The following is an 11,745-nucleotide window of genomic DNA, read 5'->3' on the forward strand; positions in this document are numbered from 1 at the left end:
TGACAGTGAAAAGAGGTACAATCCACTGTATATAAAGAGGAGAGATTTGGTGTAGCTGATATAATGAGATCTATTTAAACACTATGTATTTTCCAGCTTTGAATATATCTACTTGGAAAAATGCTACACTTGTCCCATTAGGGTTAATTGTAAAAGGATGTTAATATATTCAAAACCCCAGGGGTGGTTCTACATGTTGTCTGAGTGAAACAGGAGATGTAAGACCAACTTCACATTTAAGCTTGCTTTTTAAAAAGTCCTCTTTCTGATGAATAAAGAGAGCCATAAAATCTTTCTCACTGACTATGGAAGGTGTCACTATTCAGAATGGTAGCTAAGCTTTGGGGTGGGTGAGGGCTCCAACACAGCAGATCTATTCTCATTAACCCAATGCCAAACTTAATTTATAAAGATGTACAATGCAGTGCAATGAAAAAGGGAAAATAACATTAAAGCTGATTTTCACACTGGAAAAGGCTTCTAAATATTAATTTGTGGGTTTTTTTGTATTGTCTCTGTGTATTTAATTGCTAAAGCTATTTGTACTTAAGCAAATGCTTGGTGTATCATTTGAATTTCTTTTTTTTTCTTATTACAGTGGAGTCACAATGCTTAATTTGTTAGTACTGTAATAGTTGTCATGGTAACAGACTCTAATGTTACATATAAATATGTATGTGATATGTATATACGAACATATTACAAATATATAGTACGAATGATTATGACTTGATACCAAGAGCATATTTGGAAGATTTAGCTCTCAAGGAAAACCCTAATTAAAAATACAGTTATACTTTATGAGCTTAAAGATACTGGTCACAAACTCAGATCTCTTTTTCATTTGGGAAAAAGGCAAGTTCCCAAATGAAAGGAAAGGGGAGATGTTTGCTTTCTTCATGTGGGGTCTCTTCTCCCTGAAAGCAGAGTCATACATGCCTAGGGTTATGAACCCTATAGACCTTTTTCTTCTTCCCACTTCCTTCCCCACCAATTTTTTCTTTAGCCTCAAAAATTACATAAAATGAAAACCAAGACCAAATCCTAGGGGCATATCCTTTTCCCAAAACCATTCTTATTATCAAAAGAATACAGGATGCGTTGAGGAAACAGTAGTAGAGGGTGAGATGATCTGTTCCATATTTGTATTATTAAGAGAGGTGACTTCATAATCATGAAAAATATCCACATATGTAACACTTGAGTTTGGCATTCCATGCAACTCTCAGGTAACGTTGAAGGTCGATCTGTACAGTCTTCATTTTAGAGGTGAAGAAGCTGAGGCTCAGAGTGGAGGAGTGAAAATTGTCGTGAAGTTTAGATTTACCAAAGCCCATGCTCTGTACAATGTCATGTTGCTACTTTGAGGCCTTCTTTAGTACAAGGTCCCAGAACCATAAGTGTTCTCCTTCCAGGCTTATTAACATCACACCTGGTCCCTGATACAGTTGAAGCTAGGTCAATGAAAATGATACGTCTTATGAACTGTGGTGTTGGAGAAGACTCTTGAGAGTCCCTTGGACTGCAAAGAGATCCAACCAGTCCATTCTGAAGGAGATCAGCCCTGGGGTTTCTTTGGAAGGAATGATGCTAAAGCTGAAACTCTAGTACTCTGGCCACCTCATGCGAAGAGTTGACTCATTGGAAAAGACTCTGATGCTGGGAGGGATTGGGGGCAGGAGGAGAAGGGGATGACAGAGGATGAGATGGCTGGATGGCATCACTGACTCGATGATCGTGAGTCTGAGTGAACTCCAGGAGTTGGTGATGGACAGGGAGGCCTGGTGTGCTGCGATTCATGGGGACACAGAGAGTCGGACACGACTGAGCAACTGAACTGAACTGAACTGATGCTGAAGATAACTTTGGTAGTAAACAAAGAATAAACCTGATCAAAGGGGAGAATAGTAAGCCTACCTCTATCAGTTGGTATTGTCTTCAGCTTCCTGTAACAATAACAACAGCAACAATAAAGCTACTTCAGCTTAATTAAATAGAAGTTTATTTTTTGTAAATCATCACAAATCCAGAGATAGGCAAGCTTAGGCTGGTACAGAGACTTCTCAAACCTATCAGGGACTTGACAGTTAAGCAGCTGTTTATCTTTCTGCTGTGCCATCCTTAGCAAGAACTTATAATCCCCAGGCTCATGAGATGGTTGCTGCCCCACTGGACATCACAACTACATTCAGGCAGGGAGAAGAAGAATGAATAAAGGGAAAATGCATGGAGGGCAACAGTCCATAGGGTTGCAAAGAGTTGGACACGACTGAAGTGACTGAGCAGGCATGCACACATGAGCCAGTAGAGCTTGTCTCCCTCCTCCTCTGTGTTTCTCTCTCTCTCCTTTTGGTGAAGAAAAAAAAAAAATCACAGTTTTAATATTTGATTCTTTTTTTTAAATTTTATTTTATTTTTAAACTTTACAATATTGTATTAGTTTTGCCAAACATCAAAATGAATCCGCCACAGGTATACCCGTTGTGCTTTAACTCATTTGTTCTCTTGGAATTAGCCAGTGAAATATCAGATCTTCTGAGAACTCTGCAAAATACAGAACACTTCAGAAATATGTATGTCATCCTTGCACAAGGGCCATGCTACTCTCCATATTGTTCCATTTTTAGTATTGCCAAAGCAAGCCCAAGCTTGTATTTTTTTAGCAACAATCAATAACTTTTCAGGAAGCCCTAAGCAAAAGACATTGGACAATCTTGGGTCATATGGCCAGCCCATAGAGGCAAGGAAGTCTATGGAAGTGAATCATTTTAACTGAGCCTATTCCTGCCCTTAGTAAAATGGGAAGTTCCATTAGTAAAGAATAGAGAATGGTTGTTGGGCAGGCAATGAGCAATGGTCATCTCCTGTGGTAGATATTTCCTTGCGACTTCATCAAGAGTACACACCAGTGTAGAGAAAGAAGGCCTTCCTATCAGGGAAAAATATTAAGTGGATATTCTGGCATATGCTTAAACACCATCTTGGACCTTACTCATTTTCTTACTATTTCTGGAATCTTCAGGTTCCATTTTCACATGTCTTCTCTATTTAATTCTTCTAAGTTGGAGTATTGATATTTGCCTTATTGACATTTAACTATTGCCTTGTTTGCTTGGTGCCTCTATTCCCCATGTAAGATGGTGGTAATGTTCAGTTTGAGGGATCTGATTTTTCACCAGCTGCATAGTGGGTAGTCAAAAACTAAGGATTCACAACAGAACTGGGTTAAACTCAATTTCACTTCATATAACCTGAGTGACTCTACCCAAGTTTCTTAACTTCTCTGAAACTTGGTTTCCTCATATGACAATAAAGATAATAAAAATGCTTTCCTCAGAGGGTTTCTATGAGGAGGAAGTAAGTCAGTGCATATAAAACATATAGAGGGATATCTGACACATAGCAAGCATTAGATTGAATTTAGCTGATCTTAGCTATTATTATTATTGTTGTTGTTGCTGCTATTAATCAAGTTGACCTGGATTCAAATCATTGATACACCATTTTCTTAGTTAAGTTACGAAAAGTCTTTGACTCTCAGTATCATTGTCTAGAAAATGGTCACCGGGTTATGTAAGAGATGGTAAGTATGTAAAATATATGACAACTGTTAGTCAGTTGTGTCTGACTCTTTGTGACCCCATGGACTGTAGCCCACCAACATCCTCTGTCCATGGAATTCTCCAGGCAAGAATCCTGGAGTGGGTAGCCATTTCCTTCTCCATGGGATATTCCTGACCCAGGGATCAGGCCCAGGTCTCCCGCATTATGAGCAGATTTTTTTTACTACTGAGCCACCAGGGAAGTCCTGAGTATATGACAAAATGACCAGTAAATAGCAAGATTAGTAAGCACTACTAGTTGCCTGTCACTCTCCATTTCCCTACTGCCTTGCAGCTAGGGGATGCCAAAGTCAATGTAAGTTTAATTCCCTAGAGAGACTTTTCCTTCCGAGTAAAAAGGCAAAAACTTATTTTGTGAAATCTCTTTGCTCTCTGTGCTTCCCCGTCAGATGCTTGGAGATACTCCACTCATCTTGAAAGCATGGGGGCAAGGGCCGCAAACGAATGATAATGGAGCAGGAAGATAGGCTTTGGGTCCCAGATTGCATCATTGAGGCCTAGTACCAGCTTTAGATTGCCCAACTCTAGATGTATTATATGAAAAGAAAAAACCTTAGTTGTTTAAACCAATATTCCTCGAGTTTTATTTTCAGTTCAGTTACTCAGTCGTGTCCAACTCTTTGCAACCCCATGGACTGCAGCACGCCAGGCCTCCCTGTCCATCAGTAACTCCCAGAACCTACTCAAACCCATGTCCATCGAGTTGGTGATGCCATCCAACTATCTCATCCTCTGTCGTCCCCTTCTCCTCCTGCCTTCAATCCCTCCCAGCAACAGGGTCTTTTCCAATGAGTTCTTCGCATCAGGTGGCCAAATTATTGAAGTTTCAGCTTCAGCATCAGTCCTTCCAATGAACATTCAGGACTGATTTCCTTTAGGATGGACTGATTGGATCTCCTTGCAGTCCAAGGGACTCTCAAGAGTCTTTTCCAACACCACAGTTCAAAAGCATCAATTCTTCGGTGCTCAGCTTTCTTCACAGTCCAACTCTCACATGAATACATGACTACTAGAAAAACCATAGCTTTGACAAGACAGACCTTTGTTGGTAAAGTAATGTCTCTTCTGTTTAATATGCTGTCTAGGTTGGTCATAACTTTTCTTCCAAAGAGCAAGTGTCTTTTAATTTCATGGCTGCAGTCACAATCTGCAGTGATTTGGGAGCCCCCAGAAATAAAGTCTCTCACTATTTCCATTGCTTCCCCATCTATTTCCCATGAAATGATGGGACCAGATGCCATGATCTTCATTTTCTGAATGTTGAGTGTTAAGCCAATTTTTTCTCTCTCCTCTTTCACTTTCATCAAGAGGATCTTTAGTTCTTCTTCACTTTCTGCCATAATGGTCATATCATCTGCATATCTGAGGTTATTGATATTTCTCCTGGCAATCTTGATTCCAGCTTGTGCTTCATCCAGCCCAGCGTTTCTCATGATGTACTCTGTATATAAGTTAAATAAGCAGGGTGACAATATATAGCCTTGACGTACTCCTTTTTCTATTTGAAGTCAGTCTGCTGTTCCATGTCCATTTCTAATTGTTTTGCTTCCTGATCTGCATACAGATTTCTCAGGAGGCAGGTCAGGTGGTATGGTAATCCCATCTCTTGAAGAATTTTCCACAGTTTGTTGTGATCCACACAGTCAAAGACTTTGTCATAGTCAATAAAACAGAAGTAGATGTTTTTCTGGAACTCTCTTGCTTTTTTGATGATCCAACAGATGTTGGCAATTTATCTCTGGTTCCTCTGCCTTTTCTAAATCCAGCTTGAACATCTGGAAGTTTTGTTTTACATGCAGCCTAACACAATCCATGATGACATTGATTTTAGCTCTGTGGAAATTGTATTAACAATCGTCATCATCATCATCTCTGTCTATATAGGTCTAGGATGTCCACATCTGTGTTAATTACCAAAGGGTTTGATCAAGACTCCATGGAAGAAACTTAATCTGCAGCAAGTATTGCTTAAGACTCCTTGGGTCTTCAGTTCTCATAAGGGCAGTGGAGGAATCTTAATTGCCTCTGGAACTTGGAGACAAGGACCATGCAGTACAGAACAAACCATAGAGTCCTGAGGGGACTACTCACCCAGGAGAGCTTGTGCATCCATTGAATCCCACTGACTCCCTCTGGGTCTAGAGTCTGGAGACCTGTGAGGTTTATACCATAAATACCTGGGTGACATTAACAATATCTACCTGGTGGCTAAAAAGAGATCAATGCTGAGTGAAGGGTAATGTTGCAAGGATTATTCTGTGGATAATGTAACCACCACTAGAGATGAATGAACAGTGACTGTGTTGAACACAACTCTTCACTGGTTTAGATTAAAAATAATTTTCTGACCAAATTTAGTCATACATAAAGGTATATATTTAGCATTTATTATGAAGCAGGCACAAAACACCACATATAACCAAGTTTATAAATTTAATGAAATTTCAGCAGTTGGCCTTTTAGGTTGCATGCAGTGTTCACGTGAAGCAGAAATGACCATTTTCTAGAGGCAGAGTTCCATTAACCTCATAGTAGATATCAGGCCCTGGCATACTAAGACTAAGCCAATGGCCAGGCACAGGACAATCTAGGAACAATAGCCCTAAGGGCACAGGTCACATGGTTTTCTAGATTTTTACTCTGTTTATACAATGAGAGAGGGAGTCTTTAGAATATATTATACAATCCGTATATCTTTAAATTCACTATTTGTACCAGTTAAAACCCATTTCTAACATCCCTAATGCATATTGACAAGTCATTAATTTTACCAATGAAAATCCATTTTTAACAGACATTCTACTAATTAAGAATACTCTGGTGGTGGTGTTGGAAGGCTAAGACAACTAAATCCTTTCTAGGTAGCACCCCTGGAGAAGGAAATTTCTTAATAGAAGACTGATGACACATAGGGTTGACATTTTGATTAGGGCAAATGATCATCCTTCAAGTGTAGCTTAAGCTAACTAACATATCCTAACTTTATACTCCGTATAAACTAAAGAGGATGTTTAAGTTATACACATTCTATTAAGTAACTCATATAACTAATAAAGGACAAAATCAGACTTGGCTCCTCTGACCCCCCAGTTTGAAAGTTCTTACTACTATTGCATCCCAACTTGACATTAATTCTACAAACAGTCCAAACTCATTACCCTAAGAAGTAGCCTATTCTAAGTTAGCCTATTATCAAAAATTTTTCCACTTAAAGTAAAAATAGCAAATTTAGTTGCTGCTGTTTATCTTGGAGCATCATTGTAAATGGCATTAAGGCAGAATTTAAAAAAAAAACAGAGCATCAGGTAATGAAAGCTTAGATTTGTAAGATGTGGTCAAATGTAAAATAGTTCAGTTCAGTTCAGTCACTCAGTCATGTCTGACTCTTTGTGACCCCAAGAATTGCAGCACGCCAGGCCTCCCTGTCCATCACCAACCCCTGGAGTTCACTCAGACTCACATCCATCGAGTCAGTGATGCCATCCAGCCATCCATCCTCTGTCATCCCCTTCTCCTCCTGCCCCCAATCCCTCCCAGCATCAGAGTCTTTTCCAATGAGTCAACTCTTCGCATGAGGTGGCCAAAGTACTGGAGTTTCAGCTTTAGCATCAGTCCTTCCAAAGAAATCCCAGGGCTGATCTCCCTTAGGATGGACTGGTTGGATCTCCTTGCAGTCCAAGGGACTCTCAAGAGTCTTCTCCAACACCACAGTTCAAAGGCATCAATTCTTTGGCGCTCAGCCTTCTTCACAGTCCAACTTTCACATGCATACATGACCACAGAAAAAACCAGACGAACCTTTGTTGGCAAAGTAATGTCTCTGCTTTTGAATATGCTATCTAGGTTGGTCATAACTTTTCTTCCAAGAAGTAAGCGTCTTTTAATTTCATGGCTGCAGTCACCATCTGCAGTGATTTGGAGCCCCCAAAAATAAAGTCTGACAGTGTTTCCACTGTTTCCCCATCTATTTGCCATGAAGTGATGGGACCGGATGCCATGATCTTCGTTTTCTGAATGTTGAGTTTTAAGCCAACTTTTTCACTCTCCTCTTTCACCTTCATCAAGAGGCTTTTGAGTTCCTCTTCACTTTCTGCCATAAGGGTGGTGTCATCTGCATATCTGAGGTTATTGATATTTCTCCTGGCAATCTTGGTTCCAGCTTGTGTTTCTTCCAGCCCAGCATTTCTCATGATGCACTCTGCATATAAGTTAAATAACCAGGGTGACAATATACAGCCTTGACATACTCTTTTTCCTATTTGGAACCAGTCTATTGTTCCATGTCCAGTTCTAACTGTTGCTTCCTGACCTGCATACATAACAAATCATTTATTAGAAAATAAGAGAAAACAGGATAAACGTTGCTGAGAAGTTCAAAGCAAACTTTGTCTATCATCCCTCTTCTATTTTGACACTGCAATGTCTATTTTGCAGGCCTGCTCTGATTTCATAACCATTTATGTTAACCTCTTTGATAGTTTTTTCTTCTTATTATTAATAAGTGACCACACTGTGTATGGCTTCTAATTTATTTTTTCAGAGGAAATTCTGGGCAAACAAAGAGTTCCCAAATATGATTACCGGTTTGTAGTGATATTGTTTACACCAATGATCTCCAATCTTTTGGCACCAGGAACCAATTTTGTGGAAGACAATTTTTCCGTGGACCGGGGGTAGGGGGATGGTTTTGGAATGATCCTCATAAGGAACCAGCAACCCATGCTCAGGTGGATACGAGTGATGGGGAATGGCTATAAGTACAGACGAGGCTTCACTTGCTGCTCTCTGTCACTCACCTCCTGCTCTCTGTCACTCACCTCCTGCTGTACAGCCCGGTTCCTGAAAGGCCAAGGACCAGTACTGGCCTGTGGCCCAGGGGGTGGGGATCCTTGCTTTATACTTTTGAAGAAGCCAAGACAGATTCTGCTGTGGGTATTCAGAGGTCATCTGAAGAAATAAAGAGGGTCTACACCTGCCATTCCTATGCTTCTTCCAAGCTGGGCCCAGAGACCCAGAGGGGCCAAGCTCACACAGAGGGGAAGCCTTTCAGTTCCTACACGTGCTTCATGGCTATATGTAAATGTGTTTAGGGTTCTCTGGCTTTTCTTGTTTAGGTAAATCACTCTCAACTGTGATCTTATGTTTGCTTGATGGCTGTGGAGGTGAAGGCTGGAGATTGCCAATAAAACATTTTGAGAAGGTCTTGTTTTACTGGAGAAGGAGGTTCAGTAAGCATGAGTACATCAACTGAAGCTAAAACTACGATGAAATTGTTGGATTTCTTGAGGGAGTGGTGAGGAGTAGGTAGCATTAAGCTACAGCTAAAGAATCTGGTACTTCCCCAGACCTCCATCACCAAAACCAAACCAACAAACAAAAACTCACACTTTCTCCATCTGTGAAACAAAGATAATTCTTCAGTCTCCTTCATGGCACTGACAAAATAAAAGCTCCTATAAAAGGCTTAGTTAGACACTAACTGTGAAGTCAATTCTTAATCATAATCTACTGAAGTCTTTATTGATTCATCTTCTGGGAATTAAAAACCACTGGGCCTTCCTTGAAAGCCTCCACTGAGAATAGCGTATGGCTCCTAGAGTCTGTGCAATTAAGTTCCTGGAGAGGAGGAGGCAGGGAAATTGTTGACCTCTGAACTGAGAGATGAAAACAAGAAACAAACAAACAAAAAGATAGCCAATAGGTAAATAGGTTCAATGGTTAAGCAGTGACGAATCTGAGTACTGATTCTTTCTCTAGTAAACCTAATATCAAAGGAAGAATGCCATGATAAGGAGTTCAAAAGTACCCTAAGCTTAAAACAGCTTTGGAAAAACCAAGCTGGTTTAACTGATATAATTACTGCGGATTCATTGAAGTCTGAACAGCAAAGTATTTAAAGCACTGTCAGGAAATATTAAATCTCCCTTCTGAGACTAGGATGGAAAAAGGTAGGACAGCTCATTTTTTACATTAAAGCAGGATTGGGCCTGATGAGTATTTGAAATATTTCTTTCCCAATTTGGGGCGGCATTAGATTTTGGCTAGTAAAATATAAATGAACATCATTTGTACATGACAACTGCTGAGCCTAACCACTTAAAATTCCCTGAATGTCTTTTCTTTAGACGGGTTGCCAGATTCTCATCATCAAAGCCAGCAGAGCTGACCAAAGGCAGCTCTGTGGTGGAGGCCCCGCCTAAGCTGTGATGGGTTAGAGAGATAGCTGTTTGTTTTGTGTAGACATGAATCACTATCAGGGCCATTACAACATTTCAAGCTAGGTCACAGTACTCCAGATCACTCTACATTTTGCTCTGAGGCCAGGGAGCTCAGAGACTTGCTGTTGCCTGTTTGTTTCAGTGGAAATCAAATCCATTCCAGCACCACTTCCTGCTGCTTTCCGTTGAGACCAAAGAGTTGAAGAGAAATATACAAGCATCAAGTGTTAAAGCCACAATACTAAAAATGACTAATCTAGTAAATGGTTTTGTTTTATGATTTGGAAAATGGATTAAGACTAAAAAAAAAATTAACTATTTTTTCCTTTGTCCTTGGAGGGAAATTTAATCATGGTTAGTCCTTGCCATTATAATGGTTTCATTGAAGCTACTTCCTAGGCCAAAGGAAACAGTTCATTACATACAAACTAATTTAAGAGATCAGATTGTTTTGTCTCTTTTTGGACTCAAGGTCCCTATCTTTCCATTAGTCTAGTTTAAAAATATGGTGGCCAGATTCACCTAAGACTCTCAACTCTCTCTAATACCCTCCTCCCCATGACCCAGACTTGATTTCAAGATCTTGTCTAAAAGATCTATTAGAACAAAGAGCCTACTAATTAAGCAGCTAACCCCAAGACTGTGCCTTTAGCCTGGGGGGACTTGTTGTATTCCATTAATTTGAGAGCTGTTACTTTATCTCCACCGGTAATTAGTGTGTTAAGTCTATCTGGGAGGAGATACAATTTACTGTAATTTGAACTCAGTTTTATACCACAGTTTAGACTGGCAGGTCCCAGATTTTTCTTTGTTAGAGTGATCTTGAAGAAGCATCCTTGATGGTGTTTTGGAACACTGTTTCATCTGTATCTATTATCCATGCAAACATTTTGTGTTTAGTTGAGGCTGTAGCTGATAGAACCAAAACGCTTAGCAGATTTTGGATTGATTCTGCTCTCTGCCGCCCAGTTTGCTCTTTGCTGTATGAATGGAGCATGAAAGGTCACAGTAAATAAATCCTGGCCTGGGTTTGCAAAAATGTGAATAGAAGGTAGTCAGTCATGGTAGCTCCCTTTTGTGAGAAGGTTATTAAAGTTCACTGGAAAACAATTTCCCCAATCTCACATTTATAATTGAATACTGCTGTTGTGAGGTTTCAGTGAGATGAAGTATGTGAAAGTGCTTTGTAAACTCTGCAAAATAAAAAGTTTGAAAGAAGAGCCATATAGCTATTAACTGGGGTTTCTGCTGAAAAATAGGATTGTGAGGGAAACTGTCTCATATATAGATTTTTCTAATGATTGAATTTTTAAAACTACAAATGTGTGGCTTATAAGATCAGCAAGATATGCAAAATCTTTCCTTTTAAAGTGTTTTCACAGGAAAGGATGTTAAAAATAGGCAGTCTTTTGCCATTAAAATTCACAGAGCCTTGGATTTCAAATGACTAAAATAGGGGTAATTATCAATAGTTTTTCAAGAAAAAAAATCAGATATCTCAAATATCATTTATGAAGTCAAGAGGGCTTTCTCCGTAGATCAGTGGTAACGAGTCTGCCTGCAGTGCAGGAGACATAGGAGGCTCGGGTTCGATCCTTGGGCTGGGAAGATCCCGGGAGATGGGTGTGGCAACCCATTCCAGTATTCTTGCCTAGAGAATGCCATGGACAGAGGAGCCTGGTGGGCTACAGTCCAGAGTAACAAAGAGTCAGACATGACTGAACTGACTGAGCACGCATGCATGAAGTCAAAAATACAAAAACTGAAATTAGATTTTTTTCAGAATCATAATATATTCTATAGGTATAATTTGCAAACTATTTAAGAAATTTTGAAATATCTTATTTTGCTTTTAGCTGTTCAGTTTGTTTGCTCAGTCGTGTCTAACTCTTTGTGACCCCACG

General features: G+C 39.8%; 1 non-coding gene across 1 annotated transcript; it reads right to left on the reverse strand.

Annotated features, from left to right (window-relative positions):
- Window positions 1-2,547: 2,547 nt before the first annotated feature.
- Window positions 2,548-2,653, reverse strand: LOC138984971 (U6 spliceosomal RNA). The gene has a single exon (XR_011462205.1). It is a non-coding gene; the product is annotated as a U6 spliceosomal RNA (small nuclear RNA).
- Window positions 2,654-11,745: the final 9,092 nt, after the last annotated feature.

Source organism: Bos mutus, chromosome 2 (assembly GCF_027580195.1).
Source record: "Bos mutus isolate GX-2022 chromosome 2, NWIPB_WYAK_1.1, whole genome shotgun sequence".
NCBI classification, from domain to species: domain Eukaryota; kingdom Metazoa; phylum Chordata; class Mammalia; order Artiodactyla; family Bovidae; genus Bos; species Bos mutus.